General features: G+C 37.7%; 1 protein-coding gene across 3 annotated transcripts in view; it reads right to left on the bottom strand.

Annotated features, from left to right (window-relative positions):
• OSTN (osteocrin) overlaps positions 1-26,671 on the bottom strand; it is a 276,583-nt gene extending 249,912 nt beyond the window's left edge. For 2 of the 3 annotated variants that reach the window (XM_055382159.2, XM_055382157.2), the window contains exon 1: positions 26,276-26,671. The gene's annotated coding sequence lies outside the window, so the exon portion shown is untranslated. The other variant, XM_055382158.2, reaches the window with a different exon arrangement.
• Between the last annotated feature and the right edge of the window lie 982 nt (positions 26,672-27,653).

Raw genomic sequence — 27,653 nt, 5'->3', positions numbered from 1 at the left:
CAGAACGTACATTCTTCTCAGCACCACATCACACTTATTCCAAAATTGACCACAGAGTTGGAAGTAAAGCATGCCTCAGCAAATGTAAAAGAACAGAAATTATAACAAACTGTCTCTCAGACCACAGTGCAATCAAACTAGAACTCAGGATTAAGAAACTAACTCAAAACTGCTCAACTACATGGAAACTGAACAACCTGCTCCTGAATGACTACTGGGTACATAATGAAATGAAGGCAGAGATAAAGATGTTCTTTGAAACCAATGAGAACAAAGACACAACATACCAGAATCTCTGGAACACATTTAAAGCAGTGTGTAGAGGGAAATTTATAGCACTAAATGCCCACAAGAGAAAGCAGGAAAGATCTAAAATTGACACCCTAACATCAAAATTAAAAGAACTAGAGAAGAAAGAAAAAACATTTTCAAAAGCTAGCAGAAGGCAAGAAATAACTAAGATCAGAGCGGAACTGAAGGAGATAGAGACAGAAAAAACCCTTCAAAAAATCAATGAATCCAGGAGCTGGTTTTTTGAAAAGATCAACAAAATTGATAGACCACTAGCAAGACTAATAAAGAATAAAAGAGAGAAGAATCAAATGGATGCAATAAAAAACAATAAAGGGGATATCACCACCGATCCCACAGAAATATAAACTACCATCAGAGAATACTATAAACACCTCTACACAAATAAACTAGAAAATCTAGAAGAAATGGATAAATTCCTGGACACAGACACCCTCCCAAGACTAAACCAGGAAGAATTTGAATCCTTGAATAGAGCAATAACAGGTTCTGAAATTGAGGCAATAATTAATAGCCTACCAACCAAAAAAAGTCCAGGACCAGACGGATTCACAGCCGAATTCTACCAGAGATACAAAGAGGAGCTGGTACCATTCCTTCTGAAACTATTTCAATCAATAGCAAAAGAGGGAATCCTCCCTGATTCGTTTTATGAAGCCAACATCATCCTGATACCAAAGCCTAGCAGAGACACAAGAAAAAGAGAATTTTAGACCAATATCCCTGATGAACACTGATGCAAAAATCCTCAATAAAATACTGGCAAACCAAATCCAGCAGCACATCAAAAAACATCCACCACAATCAAGTTGGCTTCATCCCTGGGATACAAGGCTGGTTCAACATATGCAAATCAGTAAGCATAATCCATCATATAAACAGAACCAAAGACAAAAACTGCATGATTATCTCAATAGATGCAGAAAAGGCCTTTGACAAAATTCAACAGCCCTTCATGCTAAAAACTCTCAATAAACTAGGTATGGATGGGACGTATCTCAAAATAAAAAGAGCTATTTATGACAAACCCACAGCCAATATCATACTGAATGGGCAAAAATTGGAAGCATTCCCTTTGAAAACTGGCACAAGACAGGGATGCCCTTTCTCACCACTCCTCTTCAACATAGTGTTGGAAGTTCTGGCTGGGGCAATCAGGTAAGAGAAAGAAATAAAGGGTATTCAATTAGGAAAAGAGGAAGTCAAATTGTCCCTGTTTGCAGATGACATGGCTGTATATTTAGAAAACCCCATCGTCTCAGCACAAAATCTCCTTAAGCTGATAAGCAACTTCAGCGAAGTCTCAGGATATGAAATCAATGTGCAAAAATCACAAGCATTCCTATACACAAATAGCAGACAAACAGAGAGCCAAAGCATGAGTGAACTCCCATTCACAATTGCTTCAAAGAGAATAAAATACCTAGGAATCCAATTTACAAGGGATGTAAAGAATCTTTTCAGGGAGAATTACAAACCACCTCTCAACGAAATACAAGAGGACACAAACATATGGAAGAACATTCCATGCTCATGGATAGGAAGAACCAATATTGTTAAAATGGTCATACTGCCCAAGGTAATTTATAGATTCAATGCCATCCCCATCAAGCTACCAATGACTTTCTTCACAGAATTGGAAAAAACTACCTTAAAGTTCATATGGAACCAAAAAAGAGCCTGCATTGCCAAGACAATCCTAAGCAAAAAGAACAAAGCTGGAGGCATCACACTACCTGACTTCAAACTATACTACAAGGCTACAGTAACCAAAACAGCATGGTACTGGTACCAAAACAGAGATATAGAAAAATGGAACAGAATAGAGCCCTCGGAAATAATGCCACACATCTACAACCATCTGATCTTTGACAAACCTGACAAAAACAAGAAATGGGGAAAGGATTCCCTATTTAATAAATGGTGCTGGGAAAACTGGCTAGCCATATGTAGAAAGCTGAAACTGGATTCCTTCCTTACACCTTATACAAAAATTAATTCAAGATGGATTAAAGACTTAAATGTTAGACCTAAAACCATAAAAACCCAAGAAGAAAACCTAGGCAATACAATTCAGGACACAGGCATGGGCAAAGACTTCATGACTAAAACACCAAAAGCAATGGCAACAAAAGCCAAAATTGACAAATGGGGTCTAATTAAACTAAAGAGCTTCTGCAGTGCAAAAGAAACTATCATCAGAGTGAACAGGCCACCTACAGAATGGGAGAAAATTTTTACAATCTACTCATCTGACAAAGGGCTAATATCCATAATCTACAAAGAACTTAAGCAAATTTACAAAAAAAAAATCTAACAATCCCATCAAAAAGTGGGCAAAGGATATGAACAGACACTTCTCAAAAGAAGACATTTATGCAGCCAAAAGACATGAAAAAATGCTCATCATCACTGGCCATCAGAGAAATGCAAATCAAAACCACAATGAGATACCATCTCACACCAGTTAGAATGGCCATCATTAAAAAGTCAGGAAACAATGGGTGCTGGAGAGGATGTGGAGAAATAGGAATGCTTTTACACTGTTGGTGGGACTGTAAACGAGTTCAACCACTGTGGAAGACAGTGTGGTGATTCCTCAAGGATCTAGAACTAGAAATACCTTTTGACCCAGCCATCCCATTACTGGGCATATACCCAAAGGATTATAAATCATGCTGCTATAAAGGCACATGCATAGGTATGTTTATTGCGGCACTATTCACAATAGCAAAGACTTGGAACCAACCCAAATGTCCATCAATGATAGACTGGATTAAGAAAATGTGGCACATATACACCATGGAATACTATACAGCCATAAAAAAGGATGAGTTCATGTCCTTTGTAGGGACATGGATGAAGCTGAAAACCATCACTCTCAGCAAACTATCGCAAGGACAGAAAACCAAACACCGCATGTTCTCACTCATAGGTGGGAATTGAACAATGAGAATCCTTGGACACAGGGTAGTGAACATCACACACTGGGGCCTGTCATGGGGTTGGGGGAGGGGGGAGGGATAGCATTAGGAGATATACCTAATGTAAATGATGAGTTAATGGGTGCAGCACACCAACATGGCATATGTATACATATGTAACAAACGTGCACGTTGTGCACATGTACCCTAGAACTTAAAGTAGAATAAAAAATAAAAGAGTGTCTTTTGATGAATTAACTGTCTTTATTTTGACATGTCTGAATTACCATTGTTTTCCATTATGCCTAGTGTTTTTTTGTGTCCAAATTAAGAAATCTATCTGTTGTAAGGGCATAAATATATTCTCTCATTTTTTTTAAATCTACAGTCTAGTGTGAATGCATTTAAGGATGAGATATAAAGCAGGATTAGATTTATTTTTGTCTTTATGTGGGTATACAATTGACAGCATCATATATGAAAAAGGTTACCTTCATCTCATTGCTCTTCAGTGTCATTTTCTAACATTATAAATCAAGTCTCCATGAGTGGGCCTCTTTCGGAACTCTTGTTCCATCACATTTTTGTCTATTCTTCCATAAATACTACATAGTCTAAATTATTATTAGTTTTGCAATAAGCTTTGATGTATGCAAATGTAAACAGTTCAACTTTGTTCTTCTTGGAGATCATCTTTCCCCTTGAAATTGCTATATAATTTTTTTTTGATACAGATTCTTGCCCTGTTGCACAGGCTGGAGTGCAGTGGCACAATTTTGGCTCACTGCAACCTCCGCCTCATGGGTTCAAGTGATTCTCCTGCCTCAGCCTCCCGAGTAGCTGGGACTACAGGCATGCACCACCACGCCAGGCTAATTTTTGTATTTTTAGTAGAGACGGAGTTTCACCGTATTGGCCAGGCTGGTCTCAAACTCCTGTCCTAGTGATTTGCCCATCTCGGCCTCCCAAAATGCTGGGATAACAGATATAAGCCACCATGCCCAGCCTTTATATAAATTTTGACTCAGTTTGCCAACTTAAAAAATCATCCTCTGCTAGAATATTGACTTAGAAATGAACCTGTAAAACATTTTGGGAGAAATGATGTCTTTGTAGTTCTGAATGTGGACTCTTCCTTTATTAACTTTTTGAAAAACTTCTTGCAATATTTTTTGTAGTTTTTCTTGTGAAGAACTTTTACATATTTTTAAAAATAATTATTCATAGGTATTTGAGGGTTTTTTCTATTTCAGGTGGTATTTTAAAGTTTTTTTTCTTCTGGTTGCTGCTATAGAAAAAATATCATTGATTTTATATGTCAATTTCTATCCATTAAAATGTTAAAATTACTGATTCTAATTTTTTCTGTAGATCATTTTGAATTTTTAATGTGTACAGTCTGTTGTCTAATAATACTGTCTAGTTTTATTTTTTCCTTCCAAACATATTTGTATTTTTTCTTGTGTGTGTTTTTTTTATTGGCCATAATATTCTATACACTATTGAAGAGATGTACTGATAGCAAGCATCTTTGCCTTTTTTTTAATTCAGGGAAAAAACTTTCAATGTTTTATGATTAAGTATGGTTTTTTTCTGTAACCTTTTTTTTAAATGAATACTTGGTTAGTTAAGCAGTTAGGGAAGTTATCACGTAGTCCTAGCTTCATATGTCTCTTTTCTTTTTAAGACATGGGTGGGATTGAATTTTATCAAATCATTATTCTATACATACTGAGATAATATTTTCTGCTTTTTTCTGTTAATGTGTTAAATAACATTGATTTTTGAAAATTAAACCAACCTTGTACTGAAAAACAAACTCCACCTGGTTATTTTCTTACCTTTCTATATAAAAATGGACCCAATTTTCTTATGTTTTCAAATGAAATCTATTTCTTAGTTTTCTTACATTTAAGTATAACATGCATACAATAAAATGGACAATTCTTATTAATTACTGTTAACACCACCCCCTAAAATAAGCACTCTTCTGACCTCTATCATCGTAGATTAGATTGGATGGTACTTGAACTTTGTAGACAAAAATCATATGTATATCTGTACAAGGTGCACTCTCACGTGTCTGCATTAATTCATCCAATGTTATGGCTGCCGTTGAATGGCAGCTAATCTGTATTTTACATTTATGAATAGTATTCCATTGTATGAATTTGCCACAGTTTGGTCTCCAAGTTTGGGTATCATGAATGAAGTTGCTATCCATATTCTCATACCTTTAGTGCATATGTCACTCATTTCTATTGAGTTTATACATAGAAATAGAATGAACAAGTCATATAGTATTATATATCCAGGTTAGTAAATACTGCTAAATCTTTATCAAGGTTGTTGTATCTATTCAAAGTTTCATTGGAAGTATAAGAGAGTTCTAGTTACTCCACATCCACCATAACACTTGATGTGATTTTTTTTTTTAATCTTAGACATTCTAGTGGGAGGGTAGTGATGGCTTATTGTGGTTTTAACTTCCACTTTCCTGATAACTAGACTTAAGACATTTTGACAGGCTGATTGGGTATTTGTATATCCTATTTTCAGAAGTGACTGTTTATTATTTTGCCCCTTCCTTCCTTCCTTCCCTCCCTCCCTCACTTCTTTTTTTATTTTATTATTATTATACTTTAAGTTTTAGGGTACATGTGCACAATGTGCAGGTTAGTTACATATGTATGCATGTGCCATGCTGGTGTGCTGCACCCATTAACTTTCTTTCTTTCTCTTTCTTTCTCTCTCTCTCTCTTTTCTTTCTCTCCTTCCTTCCTTCCTTCTTTCTTTCCTTCTTTCCTTCTTTCTTTCTTTTTCCTTTCTTCCTTTCTTTCTTTCATGAAGTTTTGCTCTTGTTGCCCAGGCTGGAGTGCAATGGAGTGATCTCGGCTCACTGCGAACTCCACCTCCTGGGTTTCAGCGATTCTCCTGTCTCAGCCTCCCTAGTCGCTGGGATTACAGGCGCTGACCACCACGCCTAACTAATTTTTGTATTTTTATTTGAGACAGGGTTTCACCATGTTGGCCAGGCTGGTTTCGAACTCCTGACCTCAGGCGATCCACCTGCCTTGGCCTCCCAAATTGCTGGGATAAGTGGGTTTTATATCCTTTTATTATTCATTCATAAGAGTTTTTTATGTGTTTCAGTAGAAATAGGACATGTGTATTGCAGATATTTTCCCAGCATTTCGATAAATTTTTCTCACCTTTAATGTCTTTTAATGAACCACAATTTTCAATTTTAATAAAGCTTGTTGTATTAAATATTATATGGTTAATGTTTAAGAAATCTGCTTAAGAAATCTTTGAATACTACAAGAACATGAGATTTTCTTCCGTTATTCTAGAAGGGTTTTTTCTTCTTGTTGTTATACTGTTTTCTTTTAGATCTGCAATTCTTCTGGTGTTGAATTTTGGGTACGGTGTGCGGTAGAGTTCCATTTCATATCTTTAAAAATATGGATATTCAATTAAACCAGCACCATGTGAAAAGCCCATATCTCTTGTTTTACAGTAATTCACACACCAAGTATTTATATATGTATAGATGTGTTGTTTTCAGTCTGTTACTCCTTCAATTTTGCTTCAAATCAATATTTTTTAGTTATTTTGACCCTTCGCATTTTTACGTTTATATTTTAGAATATTTGTCACTATCAGATATCACCTATTATGCAGTTTTCAGCACATTGTATTTACCCTTCAATACACTGCTTAAGTTCTTCCTCCATGCCCATTTTTTATAACCATCCCATCTCATAACAGCTTCTTTCAATATCTGTGAAATTTAATTTTTTTAAAGCTTACTGATTCATTATAGTGAAAGGCAGAAAGAAACTTGGAAGACTGATAGGTAGACAATCTTATTTAACAATTTAAGGGATTCTGAGACATGGAGAATGAGATGAATGGGAATAACATGTGATTTTATGTTGTGTATGTTATTAAATATGTTCATTTAACATACATACATGTTTGAGTTACAGCTATACATATACACTAATACATATTTATATATACATAACATACACGTATATAATACACTCTCTTAGTTGGTCACTTTCTTGAAATTTTTCTTATCTCCTTTGGTTCTAAATATACAATATTCTTTACTTACCAAATATATTGAATAAATTTGGAGAATTTTACAAAGTAATTATATAGAGACTCCCGAACTATTAATAGATAGCATTTGCAAATCATTCTTGTTAGCAAAATACTAATTTAAATGTACTCCTTCAATTTCTTAATTCTCATTCTCTCTCTCCCTCTCTGTCTCTCATCAGGCTTGAAAATAAGAAATGCCAATAGAACATGCTGAGGTTTAAGAGTATTGATCCTGTTCAGAATTTTGCAGAATAGTTTAAGGATCCAAGAAAAGAAAAGAAACATTCTTGCTCCAAGCATAACAAAATGTCTAGGTGGTTTGTCAAAGAGCAGTTAAATTCCCCTCTGAATGGAAACATTAAAAATTCTTCCCACTGTGCCTTTTAAAAGCCTCTTGTGTGTGAGGTTGGACTCTGCTGCCAGACCGAGCTGGGACATTCCTCATCTCTCACCACTGAGATTCTCGAAATGTCTGTCAGCCATTTGCAGCACTTGCTGAATAGGCCAGCATTACCTCATGCTCTCAGAAAAGGTGGCAAAAACAGACTGGTTGTCTGTTTCTTCTGCTTATTATTTATTTTAGGCAAGTGCAAGTCCTTGGGTTTGAGACACAGTGCTGGTGGTAACTAGAACACAGAATAATAGGCTAAAAGAGGTGAAGGGGAGTGAAGTCGGGTTGGCAGCCAGTTCTCATTTGGGAAAGCTTGAGGAGGTGGTATGTGGGGGTGAACGGGAAAAACGTGAGTTAAAAGAGAGGTCCAAGTGTGCGTCTGGGATCCTTTAACAGAAGCATAATACTGACTAGTTGAGCAAATTAAGTCTTTTCAGGGGCGTCCAGATAAACGATTGGTTTGCGTTCAAGCAGAAAACATCATTATTTCTGGCTTTGTGTAGTGCAAATTAGAGAAAGGAGATGACAATTCCTCCTCTGTAACCTGAATATATGAAAGAGATAAGAAACGTGCAGGAAAGTGAAGGAGAGGTGCTGGGGGCTTTTTCTTTTCCCTAAAGGAAGGTAAATTTGTTGAAGACATTTTCAAAAATACCAAATTAATGAAAAGTGGAAAGATACATCTGTGTGGGTGTATATATGTATATATATTCACTTGCTATGTCAGACATCCACCCTACCTTGTGCAGAAGGTATGGTGAAAAGCAAGAAAGTCCTCAAGCAGGGGACCCACCCCTGTTGCATGTTTGCAGTCCTGGCTCATTCGAGCAGCTGGTGGAAGCTGCTGGCACTTTGGATCAGTTAGTGTCAGAATTTTGATATTTTATTCGAACCTGAATCTCTTTCAATAACCTGAATCAAAGCAATCTGTTAAAGAATCCCCTTCAATAATTAGAATTTTTGAAGTAGAACAAAAAGTTGAAAGGTGATATTTGTTTGTTGAGAAGAAACTCGTTTCTCATCATGCTGTAATGAGGTGATGACAGAGAAAGGCACATTCATTCTAACCCCAATGGAAAAAAAAACACAGAAAAGGGCAATTTTAGATATTTATACGGTATATGTGAACTTAGTATGCTAAAATTTCAGTATTAGTTTTAAAACACTATGTTTATGTGTGTTATGGCTGTTAGATTCTAAATTAAAAGGAAAAATTAGTATCTTTAAACTTCAGTAGACTTTGGTTTACATTATCAATGGCTTGTAAGAACAATTTTTTCTTTATATCTTTATGGTCTATGAGATAAACCATTCTATGAAGTTAGAGACTGAGTTAACCACAGATGTACATATTAAAGTTAAAGATTCAGTTAGATCAATAAAAATAGGTTTTTATGTAAAAAATGTGAAAAAGAGAGGGTGTGAGAGAAATATACATACAAACAACTGTACATATACATTTAATAGGCATAAGATGCAGAATACACATATAATATGCATTTAAATATAAAAATATATTCCAGTATATTGTGGATATGGATTTGAATCTTGGTTTTATTGAACTTGAAGTATTTAATTAGTATCCCTAAGTTACAATCTCTTTCTAAATAAAATAAACATAATAATTCCTATCTCAGAGGGTTCTTTAAATGATTAAATCAAATGATATCACATACATAAAGGACTTAGTACTGCACCATACATGTGGTCAATATTCAACTGCTTTTTGATACCAACAGCTTAGTTCTCTGTCTTTTGGTTGTCTACTACTTAATAACCCATCCATTAATAATAAAATTATTCAATGAAAAACATAAAGTGGCTTCACCATTCAATGGCAAAGATTAAAGAGATTGTTCACACACACACTGAACATTTTATCAATATTAGTGCATGTAAATAAATATGTGGAGGGAGGGATGTTTGTTTTAATGTCCGCAAAAAGACTATTAAATTTCCACAAATACAAAAACCTTTTAATTTTTTCCCCTTTTGTTTATGCAAGTACAATTTTGGACCAGGTTTCAGTTGTTAGAGACTCTACCCATCATATGCACACGAAAACCTGCACATTGCCGTGGTAATAGGGAAGGCTGGCCTGGATTCCTTAGAGTGAATGCTTCAAAACAAACAAACTTAAACCACGGGCCCACACACCCTGTTTTAATCAGCATTAATGGCTCTGACAACCAGAGGCTCCTTTATATTCTCTGTTTGCAACAATTTGCTAATGGTAATTTAAAATGCCTGGTGTTTGCCAAAGATTCCAAAGCCACCTTCTTCAACACAAAAAAGATAAGAGTAGGGAGAAGTCTAAGAACAGTATTCACATAAACAATTTTGACTGGGCAGTCAAAGAAGTTTAAAAGAAAAGTAGTGCAGAAGGATAAAATGGCCTTAATTCTGGGTGAGAGGTAATAACACATTAAATTCAAAGGCCTCCAACCTGTGGCTGGGAGAGAAAAGATATTTATATATAAAAGTTGTCATGGAATTGTTAAAAGATCAGCATAACCAGCCATTAGAAAAATTAACTGATGTGGAAGTATTTTATATTATATAAAGCTATGTAGCAAGGATTTCTAAACTAGACAATGAATGGGGTCTTGAAGGCATATATACTCCTGAAGTTCAGGCAATTTTGTGAGTTTGGGCCCATCTTTGGTACTTTTTCTGGATTAGAGAGCAATAGCTTTTAACAGATTTTAACATGGCTTGTTATCTATAAAAATATTATCATGGTTTTTGTTATTCAGTCTTTGCATTTTACCAGGTGGTTGAATTTTAAGGTTATTACATTGGAGAGTAATTTTAAAACATATTTCAAAAGCTGAGCTGGGCATAATGGCTTTTGCCTATAATCCCAGCAACTCAGGAGGCTGCGGTGGGCGGACTGCTTGAGGCCAGGAGTTTGAAATCAGCCTAAAGAATATAAAGAATGATGCAGAAAACCAAATACCTCATGTTCTCAATCGTAAGTGGGAGTTAATAATGAGAACACATGGACACAGGGACGGGAACATCACACACCAGGGCCTACTGGGGTGTGGGAGGCTAGGGGAGAGATAGCATTAGGAGAAATACCTAATGTAGGTGACAGGTTGATGGGTGCAGCAAACCACCATGGCACGTGTATACCTACGTAAAAAATCTGCATGCTCTGCACATGTACCCCAGTACTTACAGAATAATAATAATAAAAGAACATAAAGAGACTCCACCTCTTAAAAAATTAAAAATTTTTTAAAAAGAAGGGTGTGGTTGCACATGCTTGTGATTCCAGCTATTTGAGAGGCTGAGATGGGAGGATCACTTATGCCCAGAAGTTCAAGGTTGCAGTGAATTATGATCACACCATTGCTCTCCAGTCTTTGTGCCAGAGCAAGACCCTGTCTCAAACAAAAACAAAAAACAAACAAACAAAAAAGAACAAGCAAGAGTAATAACTCTGCTACTGGGAATTTATTCTAAATAAATAGTACAATATGATAAGTTAACAAACAAGTATCTGTCAATTAGAAAGCATTTAGCTGTCAATTTAAAAATAGATTAAGGATTTGTCATCGTACATACTAGGAAGTGTAAAGACAACAGTTACATGGTTAGTTAATTCAATAATTAGCTTGTCCCCCCTTTTTTTGCTGTTCCTTTTTTTGTGTATTCATTTATCACTCAAGGCTGGGCTCCCCAAGTATCAGAACAACTGCAGCAGTTCTATAAATCACATGCACACAGCAATGTCCAGAAGCAAGAAAGCAAACATTTTCTTCATGCCTGTAATCCCAGCACTTTGGGAGGCTGAGGCAGGAGGATCACTTGAACTCAGGAGTTTGAGACCAGCCTGAGCAACATAGAAAGACCTCATCCCTACAAAAACGAGCAAACAATAAACCAACCAACCAACCAAACAAACAAACAAACAAAACAAAAATTAGCAGGCTGTGGTGATACACGGCTGTAGTCCCAGCTACTCAGGTGGCTGAAGTGGGAGGACTGCTTGAGCCTGGGAGGTTGAGGCTGCAGTGAGCCAAGATTGTGCCACTGCACTTCATCCTGGATGACAGAGTAAAGCCCTGTCTCAAAAACAACAAACAAACAAACAAACAAAAGTAAGCATCTGTTAGCTAGAAAAAAGATGAGCAATAGCTATTGCAAAGGCAAGTATCAGTATCAGCCATAATGTACTGCCTATATCTTTTATAGAAAATGTTATATTTTTATGGTTACATATTTCACTTATACGCACAAGAGTTGATAGGAATATAGTGAACACCTGTGTACTGAATTGCTCAGTTTTAAGTATTAACTTGGGCTCAGATGTTTATTAAAGAAAGAAAATTACAAATATATTTGTGAATATCTCTGTACCCAACATTGATTATATTCCCTTTTCATCTTCCTCAGCCATGGCCATCCACTTGAATTCCTTCTTTACCTTTTCCTGCTTAGTTTTACATTTGTGCTATATATTGTTGTATATTAAAAAAACTCTAAAAAATCCATTTTGATTTTCATTCTTGGGGAAAGAAAATAGAACAAGTATAAAGTTTGTGAAAAGAAAACAAAAATAGAACAAATATCATGTTTATGAAAAGAAAACAATTAACAATATTATATTACTAAGAATCACTGACCATAAAAATGTGGTCCTAAATTTTGCTTCACCAAGCTCATTTAAGCAAATGAGTTATTCAATGAATATACAGGACCACATATCACAAGAAATGTTATTTTAAGTAAACAAGCCAGTACTAAATAGTCCACCACTTCTGATCAAATGATTTTGAAGAAATATTTCAGTGAAATCATGTCCCATCAGCTATGATAATAACAGGAGCAAGAAAGAGACAAATTCTAATTCCAATATATAGGACACTGCCATAAGAAGGATGCTTTGAAACCAAATTCAATTCCCAACATCTCCATTTTAATATGCTTCTGAAAATAGGGGCCCAGTAGCACACAGACTAGGAGAAAACCTTGATACTGCATCCATCACCAGCTACATTCATTCTGCAAGGAAATTCTCAGATAGTGAAAGTTCCTGCCTGAAGGGGTAGGTGGCCCTTATTTGCTCTGCTTTCTGCACCATCCATAAAAATATAGGCTTTTTTTCCCTTTTTAAAAAACTTTGGAGCTATGAGTTCTCAATTCTACTGATGAATATGGGTAGGTTTGGGAAGCCTGGGCAAAATTATCCCCGTCCAAAATAACCTTTTATTGCTCAGGTACTAAGTGGGGAATGTTCTCTTCATTATTATGTGCAAGCTCTATAGTTGTCAACAAACAATCTGATATAAAAATCATCCAGTTCACAAATTAAGAAGGTTACTCTCTATGGGCATAAACAATGATAACTGATGTGATAAATGCAATCTTAAGTAAAAATTACAAGGTGCTCGCAGATTAGTCAGAGACTAAAGTCCATTGCGGGAATCTGGGAATGTTTCATGGAGGAACATTTGAGATACTTGTTAAAGTGTTCACCAGCTAAACAAGGGAGGAAGAGAATGTCAAGCAAGTAAAACGTAATGAGTTTTGAATAGGAAAAGCAATTTTATTTGGCTCCTGACCTTCTGAATGTCATCTCTTATGGTGTTCCTTTACTAGACACACTTATTTGGCTCTTAATGGACTATAAAGCTCCCATTTTTAGCAGAAGTTCTCGGTTCATTTCTTGAGTTTCTGAGGCTCCCTTTCAGTAATGCCTTTCATTTAATTCTCCATTTCATCCACTGACCTCCTTTTGCCTCCCTACTTCCCTCAGAAGTACCTCTCTTCTCAAACCCAATACTCTCTTTCTCTCTCACAATAGACTGGGTTGGACATTAGGATGAGAGCATGAATACACAGCAACTGGAAACTCATTTTCTTATTTTCAAGCAAAAGGTCGGTTTAATTCTCAGCTTTTCTTCAGGGGCTGAGAAAAACTTCTTGCATCCCAAAGAAGGGAAGAATAGAAAAATAATTAAATGTAAATAGTAACATAGCTGAATGTGTATGTCACATCCTGCCCCAACCTCTCAGTGTTTCTCAAACTTTAAAAAATTGATTTCCTCTTTAAGAAGACTTCTAAATATTTTTTTCTAATCCTTCTACCATTAAACTTTAATACCACAGATACACTGTGCATCTGTTCATAGAATGTTTCTGAGTTTACATATTAAAGAATAAGATTTTATTTACCCCCTGAAGAATCAATTTTGACTCCCCGGGAGTAATATTGCCGAGATGAGAATGCCTAATCTCTTTTCTTTCTTCCATTTTTGTATTTCTTTCCCTCCCTCCCTTCTTCCCCTCCTCCCTCCCCTTCCTTCCTTCCTTCCTTTCTTCCTTCCTTCCTTCCTCCCTCCCTCCCTTCACTCTCTATTTCAATCATATGAGTATATGTGTATGTATGTATTATCTACTACCTGGCTATCCTTCCATCTATGTATACATCTACTTCTTTTTTCCAAAAGAAAAGAAATCACTAAACTTCTATGAACTTTAGTGATCAAGTTTATGAAAAGTGAAACTTACTAATTCATAGGAATATTATAGATATTATGACTTCTACAGGTGTTTTAAAAATAGTTATTATACAGATCAAACTTCAAAGAAGACTTTGTTGAAATGAATAGAAGTTTTGGCTGCCATCTTGGATGCTCTATGCCTCTGGCATTTTGTTTATGACTTTCTCTGAATAGTCTGCACGTTCCCTAACAGTCTTTTATAGAGGGACTGTATATGTGTATATAATTAAATGCCTGAGAAGCATAATCTCTTTGTGTAGAAGATCTAGAACTGATAAGAAAAGAGCTCCTTTTCAATTTTATGTGAGTAAAGAAATCCTTGGCCAGTATTTTATTGAGGATTTTTGCATCGATGTTCATCAGGGATATTGGTCTAAAATTCTCTTTTTTTGTTGTGTCTCTGCCAGACTTTGGTATCAGGATGATGCTGGCCTCATAAAATGAGTTAGGGAGGATGCCCTCTTTTTCTATTCATTGGAATAGTTTCAGAAGGAATGGTGCCAGCTCCTCCTTGTACCTCTGGTAGAATTCGGCTGTGAACCTGTCTGGTCCTGGACTTTATTCAGTTGGTAGGCTATTAATTAATGCCTCAGTTTCAGAGCCTGTTATTGGCCTATTCAGGGATTCAACTTCTTCCTGGTTTAGTCTTGGGAGGGTGTATGTGTCCAGGAATTTATCCATTTCTTCTAGATTTTCTAGTTTATTTGCGCAGAGGTGTTTATAGTATTCTCTGTAAACTAAAGAGCTTATGGACAGCAAAAGAAACTACCATCAGAGTGAACAGGCAACCTACAGAATGGGAGAAAATTTCTGCAATCTACTCATCTGACAAAGGACTAATATCCAGAATCTACAAAGAACTCAAACAAATTTACAAGAAAAAAAACAAACAACCCCATCAAAAAGTGGGCGAAGGATATGAACAGACACTTCTCAAAAGAAGACATTTATGCAGCCAAAAGACACATGAAAAAATGCTCATCATCACTGGCCATCAGAGAAATGCAAATCAAAACCACAAGGAGATACCATCTTACACCAGTTAGAATGGCCATCATTAAAAAGTCAGGAAACAACAGGTGCTGGAGAGGATGTGGAGAAATAGGAACACTTTTACACCATTGGTGGGACTGTAAACTAGTTCAACCATTGTGGAAGACAGTGTGGCGATTCCTCAAGGATCTAGAACTAGAAATAACTTTTGACCCAGCCATCCCATTACTGGGCATATACCCAAAGGATTATAAATCATGCTGCTATAAAGGCCCATGCACACTTATGTTTATTGCAGCACTATTCATAATAGCAAAGACTTGGAACCAACCCAAATGTCCATCAATGATAGACTAGATTAAGAAAATGTGGCACATATACACCACGAAATACTAGCAGCCATAAAAAAGGATGAGTTCATGTCCTTTGTAGGGACATGGATGAAGCTGAAAACCATCACTCTCAGCAAACTATTGCAAGAACAAAAAACCAAACACCGCATGTTCTCACTCATAGGTGGGAACTGAACAATGAGAACACTTGGACACAGAAAGGAGAACATCACACACCAGGGCCTGTTGTGGGGTTGGGGGAGGGGACAGGGAAAGCATTAGGAGATATACCTAATGTAAATGACGAGTTAATGGGTGCAGCACACCAACATGGCACAGGTATACATATGTAACAAACCTGCATGTTGTACACATACATGTACCCTAGAACTTAAAGTATAACAACAACAACAAAAAATAAAATGTCATTCAATTAAAAAAAAAAGAAATTATTAGGGAGTGTCCTTATACAGCAAGGTTTTTTTAAAAAACCTCCAATTTGATTATTTTTGTCATGTTCAAAAATACCTCTTTTAATTAATGCATCTTATTTAATCAGGTATTATCAGGTAGTTATTGTGCAAAGTAAATGTTAAAAAGAATTGCTTCATTAAAAGAAGTACAGCAGATTTTACTCAATTAAACTTTAAGCAATTAAATGTGCAAAATTTGACCCCCACCCTAATGCAATTTCTGCATTCAAATAAAATAACATGTTCCACTGATACAGGAAGGATTAAGGGAAGATCTTCACCCAGTACAAATTTATTTCTGTATGTTTTTCTCTTAGAATAGACTAATTTTGAGCCTTCTGTTTATGTCAATGATGTACGTCTTTTTCTATTTCCATTGCATGTTTAGCAAATAAATTGCATGCTTTGGAATCCGGATTTGAGTCCTATCTCTAGCATAAAATAGTTGCATGTTTAGGGCAAGTGATTTTGTATTTTTGAAATTTATTTCTTTCATTTAAAACAATGGAGGTGATATTATATATTTATACGATTTGGGGAATATTAAGTGAGATAAAGTGCCTGGCACAAAGGAGACGTTAATAAAAGTGAATTTGTTCATCTTTCTCGCTGTTATGTTTCACTCCAAGTGCAAAGATTGCACTGCATATAAATTTGTGAATGGTATTACTTGTAAACCACTTTCTCTACTATAAACACCAAATCTTTGGAGGTTGTAAGTGATTGATAAATAAGAGGAAGAGGGAAGCAGTCATTTTCATTCCTTTTCAAATATGATCAGAACATATACTATAGGAAAGACCCTATGCTAGACTTTGTGTGGATTTTAGGAATGAATAAAACCAAGGGTTCATCGAAAAGTGGATAGCCAGACATAAACACCAATGAATCTGACAAGCCAGGGCTTGATAATTTATTGTAAGAAGGGTTCAAGAAAAACGCTGTGAGAGCATGTAGGAAGGTGTGCGTAATTCCATTTACATGTCCCCATCAAAAAGAAAAGAAGCAAAGAATCCGAAAACAGTGTCCTATTTAGGGGTAGTCCTATGTTGTAAAGTCTACCTGCTCCTGAGTCTAGACCCATAGATGGTTTGTGTTTGAAAAGATCTCCCTTCCACATTTCATGAACTGGTATTACAGACCAACTGGTTTCTTTCACTTTCATCTTTCACTGTATGGGCATCCAGGAACTATAAAATAAACTTTTGCCAAATGTCCAGTGCAGCAGATTAGCCACGGTTGTTAACAAATGGAATCAGATACTAACATTCCTAAAAAATGGCTTACATTTGGTTTCAGGAACATGATTTGCCAAACGGGAAATTTGTGAGTGCTAAATTTAGAAGTGAATAGAAAACTTGTAGGCTTCAAAATCCCATTTGGCTCCTAAGCCAGACACAACTTCACAACTCTGTGGGGCTTTTTTTTTTCTTTTTTCTTTTTCTATTTTATTCCCATGGCAGTCTTAAAAGAAGGAGCAAGAATTCCTTTCAAGCAAGAATATTTATTGCCTGCATGATGCAGGCTTCCATTTAGTTAGAAAAACATGTTTTTCAATTAACTTTCTCCTGGTAAACAATCATTTAATTTAAAGGAATGACTGTTTAAAAATTGCAAAAATACACATTTTATGTAGGAGAAACCTTTACTTTTTTAAAAGAAGGAATGTCTAGTTGCCAAGGTTTCTAGAAGCAGAGTCTAATTTTAGAGCTGTTGCTCATCAATCCAAAATATTTTAGTATTGTACCTGAAATGGAAAAGGCTGAATAATCTTACCTGAAGTGTCTAAATGAAGATGACATTCATCTGATCTAATCCATTTGATTTTCATTGGTTTGCCTTTTGGTGAACAAATTTTCTTTGATGATAGCGATTCGCTTTAAAACTGACACCAGATCTTGGCTTGATTAAGAATGAATGCTTCTTTGTTTTCCATCAAATCTTCACATTTAATTCTCTATCTCTCTCTCTGTCTCTGTCTCTCTCTCTCTCGTGTGTGTTTGTCAACTATATTTGCTCTTTGAATGCATGATAAGAATCTCCTTTTTGCTTCTTTGACTACCAAGCCAAGTAATTAGAATGTAAACCTCTTGAATCCCAGTCAGTTACCACCATATACAGATCTCTAGGTATATATGTACATATTTTTCAATTAACTTGAATTATGAAAGATCTAAAATAAAGGAGCAAAAACATAAGGATAAAGTATTCACCTAAATATAAACCCTTACATAAGAATTTATGGTAAATATTCCTTTCATAAAGACCAATGGAAAGTATACTGATGTTATAATAAATAGTAGCCATGACAACAACAATAATAAAAGCAAATAACTGAAGAACATATTTCGCCCTTCCCAATCTGAAGAAAATGCATTTTCCTCCCCAGACATTCCTGTCTCTACCACCCCCACAGAAGCTGGGGAGAATGAATGTCTTGTCTAAAAACTTAAGCTCTTATAAGTGGCATTTTGAAATCTTCATTTTGGTATTTATACAGCTAAAGTCATAATCACTAGGTAGCATTTCGTTCAGTAAAAGGTTTATTTCTTAATTCTGGCATGGGTGTGCAATTTGATAATGGTGGTAGGAGTGAGGGCAAAACACAATGCTAATAATATTCTATATCATAATATGTAATGCCAACTTTATTGTGAGGCAGATGTTCTTACATATTTTGGAGGCTTTTAGGAAAATGTTTCATGTTAGGTGCTATACCAATAAATGTCTCCTAAAGGTTTGTGTGCACATGTGTAAGTTTGTATATGTTTATAAGACACAGAATCAATTTCCTGCTGGACATGACAAAAACAAAAATTGTGTGCAGTTCACTATTTCCAAAAGAATGGACTTGGCTTGTTTATGCCTGCTCTGGAATGCTCTTCATGTTTTGGGGTATCTAAGCAACCTCACAACTCTGTACTATCCTGTGAGTCTAGGAATGCCAAAGACCACCATGGACTCTCTTGGTGACACCCATAGAGTATGTTCTTTAATGAATAAGCAAGACTTTCAAAAAAGGAAAATAGATTCTAGAGGAAAATGAATTCTAATATTCTTACTTAAAAAGATGGAGATTTATAGAGTGGAAATTAAAAGTTTTGTGAGCAGTTCTTTCCAACAGGTAAATGTCCGTGGATAGGAAATCAGGATAGTAACTAGAGATATCTATAAAACTCAGTCTCCATGTAATATCTCCATTTTTCCTGTAAATAAGACAAATGGGGAATACAGATTTGTTCAGGATCTAAGGGAAGTTAGTGAGGCAGCAGTCCCAGTTCACTTTATAGTTTCTAATCCTTATACAATATTGACCGAAGTCTCAGAAGATAATCATTAATTCACAGTGTTAAACTTAAAGGATGCTTTGTTTTTTAAACCTTTACACTCAAACTCCTAGTATATCTTTGCTTTTGAATGGACTGATCCAGACACTTATGGTGCATCTCAGCTTACCTGGACAGTCCTTCTTCAAGGTTTTAGGGTTAGTTCCCATCTCTATGTAAATGCATTGGCCAAAAAGTTAAGGGAACTACAGTTAACTAATGGGTCCCTCTTGCAATACATAGATGACTTATTGGTTTCTAGCCCTAGTGGGGAAGACTGGCAGAAACACAATCCAGCTCCTTAATTTTCTCAGAAAGCAATGGTATTGAGTATCTTCACATAAGGCCCAGATTTCTGAGCAGAAGGTTAAATGTTTGGGATATATTCTCACTCCTGGGAAAAGTACTTTTGCCCGAGAGTGAAAAGAGACCATCTTGTCACTCCAACCCCCTCAGACTAAGACATAGTTAAGAGCATTTTGGGGAATGGCTGGATTCTGCTGGATCTGGATACCTAGATTTGGTCTTATAGCAAAGCCACTCTATGAAGCTTTACATGGGAGTGATCATGAGCCTTTGAATTGGGATGGAGCCTACCAACAGGCATTCTTGACCCTGAAAGAAAAGCTGGGAACAGCCCTGCTTTGCGACTCCCTACCTTAAAAAAAAAGCTTTTTACCCTCTAAATGACTGAAAAACATAGCCCCAGATCAGTGGCTTAATTTTCTAAACAGCTAGACCAGTGGCAGCTGGGTGGCCAGGAGGCTTGCAAGCTATGGCAGCCACTGCTCTAATGGTAGAAGAAGCCAGTAAGTTTACTTTGGGACAACAATTCGATGTCATGACCACCCACGAAGTAAAGGGAATCTTAGAACTAAAAGGACACCAGTGGCTAACAGGAGGAGGTCACTTCCTTAAACATCAGGCCCTTCTCCTTGACACCCAAGAGGTAACTTTTAAAGTATGTTGAGTTTTAAACCCTGCTAACCTGTTACCAGAGTTTATGTCCTAGGAAGCAGATTCTCAACTTACTCCTGTGTGAAAACCATAGAACAGAACTACTCTAGTAAGCCTGACCCCAAAGATGATCCCCTGCCTAGCCCCTGTAAATGTGGAAGGGTTTACAGATGGGAGTAGCTTTGTGAATAAGACTAAGAAAGGCAGAGTATGCAGTAGTTAGCCAGCAAGTGATCATTAAGGCAAAAGCTTTGCCTTCTCAGAATTCCACTCAAGAGGCGGAACTAATTGCTTTAATCAGGGCCCTCCAATTGGTAAAAGACTTAAGAGTCAATATATATACTGATTCTCAGTATGGGTTCCTCATGCTCAATGCTCATGCTGCTCTATGGAGAGAAAGGGAACTACTAACAACTAAGGGAGTCCCCATAAAACATCACTCTGAGATCTTGAAAATTGTAGTTGTGGTCCAGCTCCCAAAGGAGGTAGCAGTTATTCACTGCAAGGGACATCAAAAGTGAGACACCTAATATATCCACGGAAATGCTCTGGCAGACAGAGCCGATAAGGCCACAGCTAAAGAAACACCAGTATTACAGGCCACTGCACTAATGCCAGGCACTCCAACCACATTAGCAGTACCATACTATACCCCTCAGGAAATTAAATGAGCAGAATAGAAAGGCTTACAAAAGAATCCCTCGGGATGGTTATGAGGAAGCAATAAACGTTTTCTTCCCAAGCCTGAGTGATGGAATATAGTTACGTATTTCCATTACTCCTCACATTTGGGATGGGACTTCCTATTCAAATTGGTTTCTCAAATATTTTTAGGAAAAAGACTATTCCAGACTGTAAAGAGGATAACCAGGGCATGTGAACTTTGTGCCCATAATAATCCAGGAAGCCACCCCATACCCCACTTCTATTCTAACCTGTGCAACATCAGGAGACATACCTTGGGAAAGATTAGCAAATAGATTTTACTCAGATGCCACCTTACAGGGGACTAAAATATTTTCTAGTATTTATAGATACTTTCACTGGGTGGATTGAGGCTTTCCCCACAAGGTCAGAGAAGGCATTACAAGTGTCCAAATTTTTACTCAAGAGATCATCTCAAAGTTTGGATTACCTAAACGTCAGCAGAGTGATAACAGACCTCCTTCACAGCTAAAGTGACCCAGCAGGTTTTTTCAGCCTAAGTCATCACCTATCAACTTCACTTCTCCTGGAGACCTCAATCCTCAGGTAAGGTAGAAAAAGCTAATGATGTTTTCAAAAGGACATTAGGAAAACTCTGTCAGGAGATTTCAGCGGCCTGGGTTTCTCTCCTACTCATACCCCTTTTATGCATAAGGATTGCCCCAAAGGTAACTCTAAAACTTAGTCCATTTGAGATGATTTACGGGAGGCCCTATTTAACTTCAGACCTCCTGCTTGATGAAGAGACACAGAGAATGCTCACCCATATTATCAACTTAGACCAGGTTCAAAAGGCCCTCCATGCATATGGAAACAAAATATTGCCCCCTCACACAAGGGAAAGAAGTAACCCTCTATTCAACCAGGAGATTTAATCTTGCTAAAATCTTGGAAAGAAGAATACCCTGAAGATCAATTACAACCAAAAATGGAAGGGCCCCTGTCAGGTGTTGTTGAGTACCCCTACTACTGTTAAACTTCAGGGATTAACTAGTTGCATACACCTGTCCAATATTAAACCTGTTTTGTACGAGTTGCAGGCACAAAAGGAGGACACCATGACCTACATCTGTGAGCCTTTGAAGGACCTCCATTACTTATTTAAAAGAATCATCACTCAGCCAGAAGTGGTAACGTGATGCTCTGGGTGGGAATAGAACCTTGAATTTTTATCTTCTTCCTGCACCTGGTTTTCACCTCTCGGAGGACATTTAATAGCTACCTTGTCATACTAATATTCTTTGCACTTGCTTGTTTAACCTCCTAGTAACGTTTGTGTCTTCTAGGTTACAATAGTTCCCCATAAAAACAATGCTGGCACAAGGCTTCCAACCCATCCTGCCTGTTGACAAGGAGGATCAAAACATCCTGTCTCTGAGTCCCTTTGATCAGGTATTCAGAGATTTTGACTCCCCCAGTGCTAGGCAGGGTGTATCCCCATAAACTCAACAGAAAGCAGTTACAGAAGATGGATCTCTGCCCTTCTGAAGCCCCCCATACAATTAATGAAGAGTACCTAATCTCTGAGGGAGAAATGGGGTAGAAAACAGGACTTGACTCTAGAGGCAGGACTCAGACACCAGACCAGATTTAGGACTAGCTAAAAATGGACTGGGGTGAAAACCATTCTCAACTAGACACACCCACCAGTGTATCATGTCAACTTACCACTGCCATGGCAACACCTGGGAGTTACCACTCCTTTTCATGGCAATAACCCAATGATTACTGCCACTTCCCTAGAAATTTCTGCATAAACCACACCTTAATATGCTTGCAATTAAAGGTAGGTGTAAATATGACTGCAAAACTTCCCTGAAAGCTGTTACTCTCTGCCTATGGAGTAGTCCTGCACTGCAGGAGCAGTCAAGGAGCTGTAACACTGCCACAGGTGTAACACTGCCTATTCAATAAAGCTGTTTTCTTCAATCTCTGGTTTGCCCTTGAATTCTTTCCTGGGCAAAGCCAAGAACCTTGTGGGCTAAGATACACTTTTGGGCTTGCCTCTCTACATCAGCTGTACCATTAACTAGATTAATAAACAAAAAAGAGACAAGATCCAAATAAATGCAATTAGAAATGACAAAGAGGGCATTACCAGTGGCCTCACAAACATACAAAAAATCATCAGAAACTATTATGAACACCTTTACACATAGAAACTAGGAAATGTTGAAGAAATACATAAATTCCTGCAAACATAAAATCTCCCAAGATTGAACCAGGAAGAAATTGAAACCTTGAATAGATCATAACAAGTTCTGAAATTGAATCAGTAATAAAAAACCTACCAATAAGGAAAAGCCCTAGACCAGATGAACTCACAGCAAACTTCTACCAGATGTATAAAGAAGAGCTGATACCAATGTTACTAAAATTATTCCAAATAATTGAGGAGGAGGGACTCTGCCCTAACTCATTCTATGAGGCCAGCATCATTCTGATACCAAGAACTGGCAGAGACACAACTGAAAATAGCCGTGAAAAGAATAAAATATCTAGGAATACAACTAACCAGGAAGCTGCAATATCTCAATGAGAATTAGAAAATACTGCTGAAAGAAATCAGAGATCACACTAACAAATGAAAAATATTTCATGCTCATGGATGCAAAAAATCAATATTATTAAAATGGCCATAGTATATAAAGCTGTTTAGAAATATAATGCTATTTCTGTGAAACCACCAACAACATTCTTCATGGAATTAGAAAAAAAAAACTATTCTAATGTTCATGTGGCCCCACAAAAGAGCCTAAATAGCCAAAACGATCCAAGGCAAAAAGTTCAAAACTGGAGGCACCACAATACCTGACTTCAAACTATACTAGAAGGCTACAGTAATCAAAAAAGCATGGTACTGGTACAAAAATAGACACAGAGACCAATGGGACAGAATAGAGACCTGTGAAAAAAATCTGCACACCTACAACTAAAATATCTTCAACAAAGTTGGCAAACATGAGCAATAGGAATGGACTCCTCATTCAATAAATGGTACTGCAATAACCAGCTAGTCATATGCAGAAGATGGAAACTGGAATCCTTTATAACGACAAATACAAAAATTAACTCAGGATAGATTAAAGACTTAAATATAAGTTCTAAAACTACAAAAACCCTAGAATAAAACCTAAGGAATGCATTGTGGATATAGGCCATATTAGTACATTCTCACACTGCTATAAAGACATACCTGGAGACTGGGCAATCTATAGATAAAAGAGGTTTAATTGACTCACAGTTCTGCAGGCTTAATAGGAAACATGGCTGGGAGGCATCAGGAAGCTTACAATCATGGTGGAAGGCAGAGGGGAAACAAACATGTCTTATCATGGCAGAGCAGGAAAGAGAAAGAAAGGGGAAGTGCCATACACTTTTAAACCATCAGATCTTGTGAGAATTCACTCACTGTCATGAGAACAGCAAGGGGGAAATCCACTCTCATGATCCAATTATCCCCACCAGGTCTCTCCCCCAACATGGAGAATTATAATTCGATATGATATTTGGGTGGGAACACAGAGCCAAACTATATCATTCCACCCCTGGCTCCTTCCAAACCTCATGTACTTCTCACATTTCAAAACACAATCATGCCTTCTTAACAGTCCCAAAGTCTTAACTCATTCCAGCATTAACTCAAATGTCCAACTCCAAAGTCTCATCTGAGACAAAGCAAGTCTCTTCTACCTATGAGCCTATTAAAAAAACCAAGTTAGTTACTTCCAAGATACAATGGTGGTACAGGCATTGGGTAAATGCTCTCATTCCAAATGGGTAAACTGGCCAAAGCAAAGGGACTACAGGCCCATGCAAGTCCAAAACCTAGCAGGCCAGTCATTAAAACTTAAAGCTCCAAAATAATCTCCTTTGTCTCCATGTATCACATCTCACATCCAGGGCATGCTGATGCAAAGGGTGGGCTCCCAAGGCCTTGGGAAGCTCTGCCTCTGTGGCTCTGTAGAATACACCCCTGATGGCTGCTTTCACATGCTTGTTTTGAGTGCCTGCAGCTTTTCCAGGCACACAATGCAAACTGTCAGTGGATCTACCATTCTGGGGTCTGCAGGATGGTGGCCCTCTTCTCATAGCTCCACTAAGTAATGCCTCAGTGGGGACTCTGTGGGGGGTGGGGGTTGCAGCCCTACATTTTCCCTCCACACTGTCCTAGTAGAGGTTTTCCATAAGGGCTCTGTCCCTGTAGCAGACTTCTGCCTGAACATCCTGGCATTTCCATATACCCTCTAAAATCTAGGCAGAGGTTCCCAAACCTCAACTCTTGCCTTCTGTGCACCTGCAGGCCCAACACAGTGTGGAAGCTGCCAAGGCTTGGGGCTTGCATCCTCTGAAGCAATTCCCTGAGCTGTACATTGGCCTCGTTAGCCACAGCTGGAGCTGAAGTGACCAGGATATAGAATGCCATTTTTCCCTCCTAGACTTCCAGGCCTATCATGGGAGGGGCTGCCATGAAGGTCTCTGAAATTTCTTAGAGGCATTTTCCCCATTGTCTGGGCTATTAATGTTGGACTCCTATTTACTTATGTGGATTTCTGCAGCCTTCCTGAATTCCTCCCCAGAAAAAATGTCTTTTTGTTGTTGTTGTTGTTGTCTGTTTTTTTGTTTTTCCTACCACATGGTTGGGCTGAAAATTTTTCAAACTTTTATGGTCTGCTTTTCTTTTAATTATAAGTTTCAGTTTCAGGTCATTTATTTGTTTATGCAAATGAGCATAGGCATTTAGAAGCAGCTAGGCCACATCTTGAATGCTTTGCTGCTTAGAAATTTATTCCTCCAGGTATCCTAAATCATCTCTCTCAAGTTCAAGGTTCCACAGATCCCTAGAGCAGGGGAACAATCCTGCCAGTCTCTTTTCTAAAGCACAGCAAAAATGACCTTTACTCCAATTCTCAGTAAGTTCCTCATCTCCATCGGAGAGCCCCTCAGACTGGCCTTCATTGTCCATATCACTATCGCATTTTGGTCAAAACCATCCAGTAAGTCTCTTGGAAGTTCCAAACTTTCCCTTACCTTGCTGTCTTTTTCTGAGCCCTCCAAACTGTTCCATCTCTGCCCATTATCCCGTTCCAAAACTGCTTTCACATTTTTAGGTAGCTTTATAACAATGCCCCACTTCTGTGGTACCAATTTACTGTATTAGTCCATTCTCACACTGCTATAAAGACATACTTGAGACTGGATAATTTATGGAGAAAAAGGTTTAATTTACTCACAGTTCTGGAGGCTGTACAGGAGGCATGGCTGGGAGGCATCAGGAAACTTGCAATCATGGTGGAGGGCAAAGGGGAAGCAAGCACATCTTACCATGGTGGAGGAGGAGAGAAAGAGAGAGAAGGGGGAAGTGCCACACACTTTTAAGCCATCAGATCTCATGAGAACTCACTCATTATCATGAGAACAGCAAAGGGGGAATCTTCCCCTATGATCAAATTACCTCCCACCAGGTTCCTCCCCCAACATTGGGAATTACAATTCAACATGAGATTTGGGTGGGGGAACAGAGCCAAACCATATCATAGGCCTTGGCAAAGATTTCATGATGAAGTCTTATCGGGGAACCTGCCCCGATATTCATGTAGCTTCTTTTCTATTTTCCTTAAGCATTTGCCAGCTTGAGAAATAAAGGGACATAGTACAAAAGAGAGAAATTTTAAAGCTGGGCGTCCGGGGGAGACATCACATGTCGGTAGGTTCCGTGATGCCCCACAAGCTGCAAAAACCAGCAAGTTTTTATCAGGGAGTTTCAAAAGGTGAGGGAGTGTGTGAATAGGTGTGGGTCACAGACATCAAGTACTTTACAAGGTAATAGAATATCACAAGGCAAGTGGAGGCAGGGCAAGATCACAGGACCACAGGACCACAGGACCAAGGCCAAATTAAAATTTCTAATGAAGTTTTGGGCTCCATTGTCATTGATAACATCTTATCAGGAGACAGGATTTTTGAGATCAATCGGTCTGACCAAAATTTACTAGGCGGGAATTTCCCCTTCCTAATAAGCCTGGGAGCACTATGCGAGACTGGGGTCTATTTCACCCCTGCAGCCTCAACCATAAGAGGCAACCACGCCCAGGGAGGCCAGTTCAGAGACTCACCCCCAGGTGCGCATTCTCTTTCTCAGGGATGTTCCTTGCTGAGAAAAAGAATTCAGCAATATTTCTCCCATTTGCTTTTGAAAGAAAAGAAATATGGCTCTGTTCTGCCTGGCTCACCGGCGGGCAGAGTTTAAGGTTATCTCTCTTGTTTCCCAAACATTGCTGTTATCCTGTTCTTTTTTCAAGGTGCCCAGATTTCATATTGCTCAAACACACATGCTGTACAATTTGCGCAGTTAATGCAATTATTACAGGGTCCTGAGGTGATATACATCCTCCTCAGCTGACAGGATTAAGAGATTAAAGACAGGCATAGGAAATCACAAGGGTTTTGACTGGGGTACTGATAAGTGTCCATGAAATCCTTACAATTTATGTTTAGAGATTGCAGCAAAGACAGGCATAAGAAATTATAAAAGTATTAATTTGGGGAACTAATAAATGTCCATGAAATCTTCACAATCCACATTCTTCTGCCATGGCTTCAGCTGGTCCC

Source organism: Gorilla gorilla, chromosome 2 (genome assembly GCF_029281585.2).
Source record: "Gorilla gorilla gorilla isolate KB3781 chromosome 2, NHGRI_mGorGor1-v2.1_pri, whole genome shotgun sequence".
Lineage (NCBI taxonomy): Eukaryota > Metazoa > Chordata > Mammalia > Primates > Hominidae > Gorilla > Gorilla gorilla.
The sequence above is the reverse complement of the archived record's forward strand: the minus strand, read 5'-3'. Positions and strand labels throughout refer to the sequence as shown.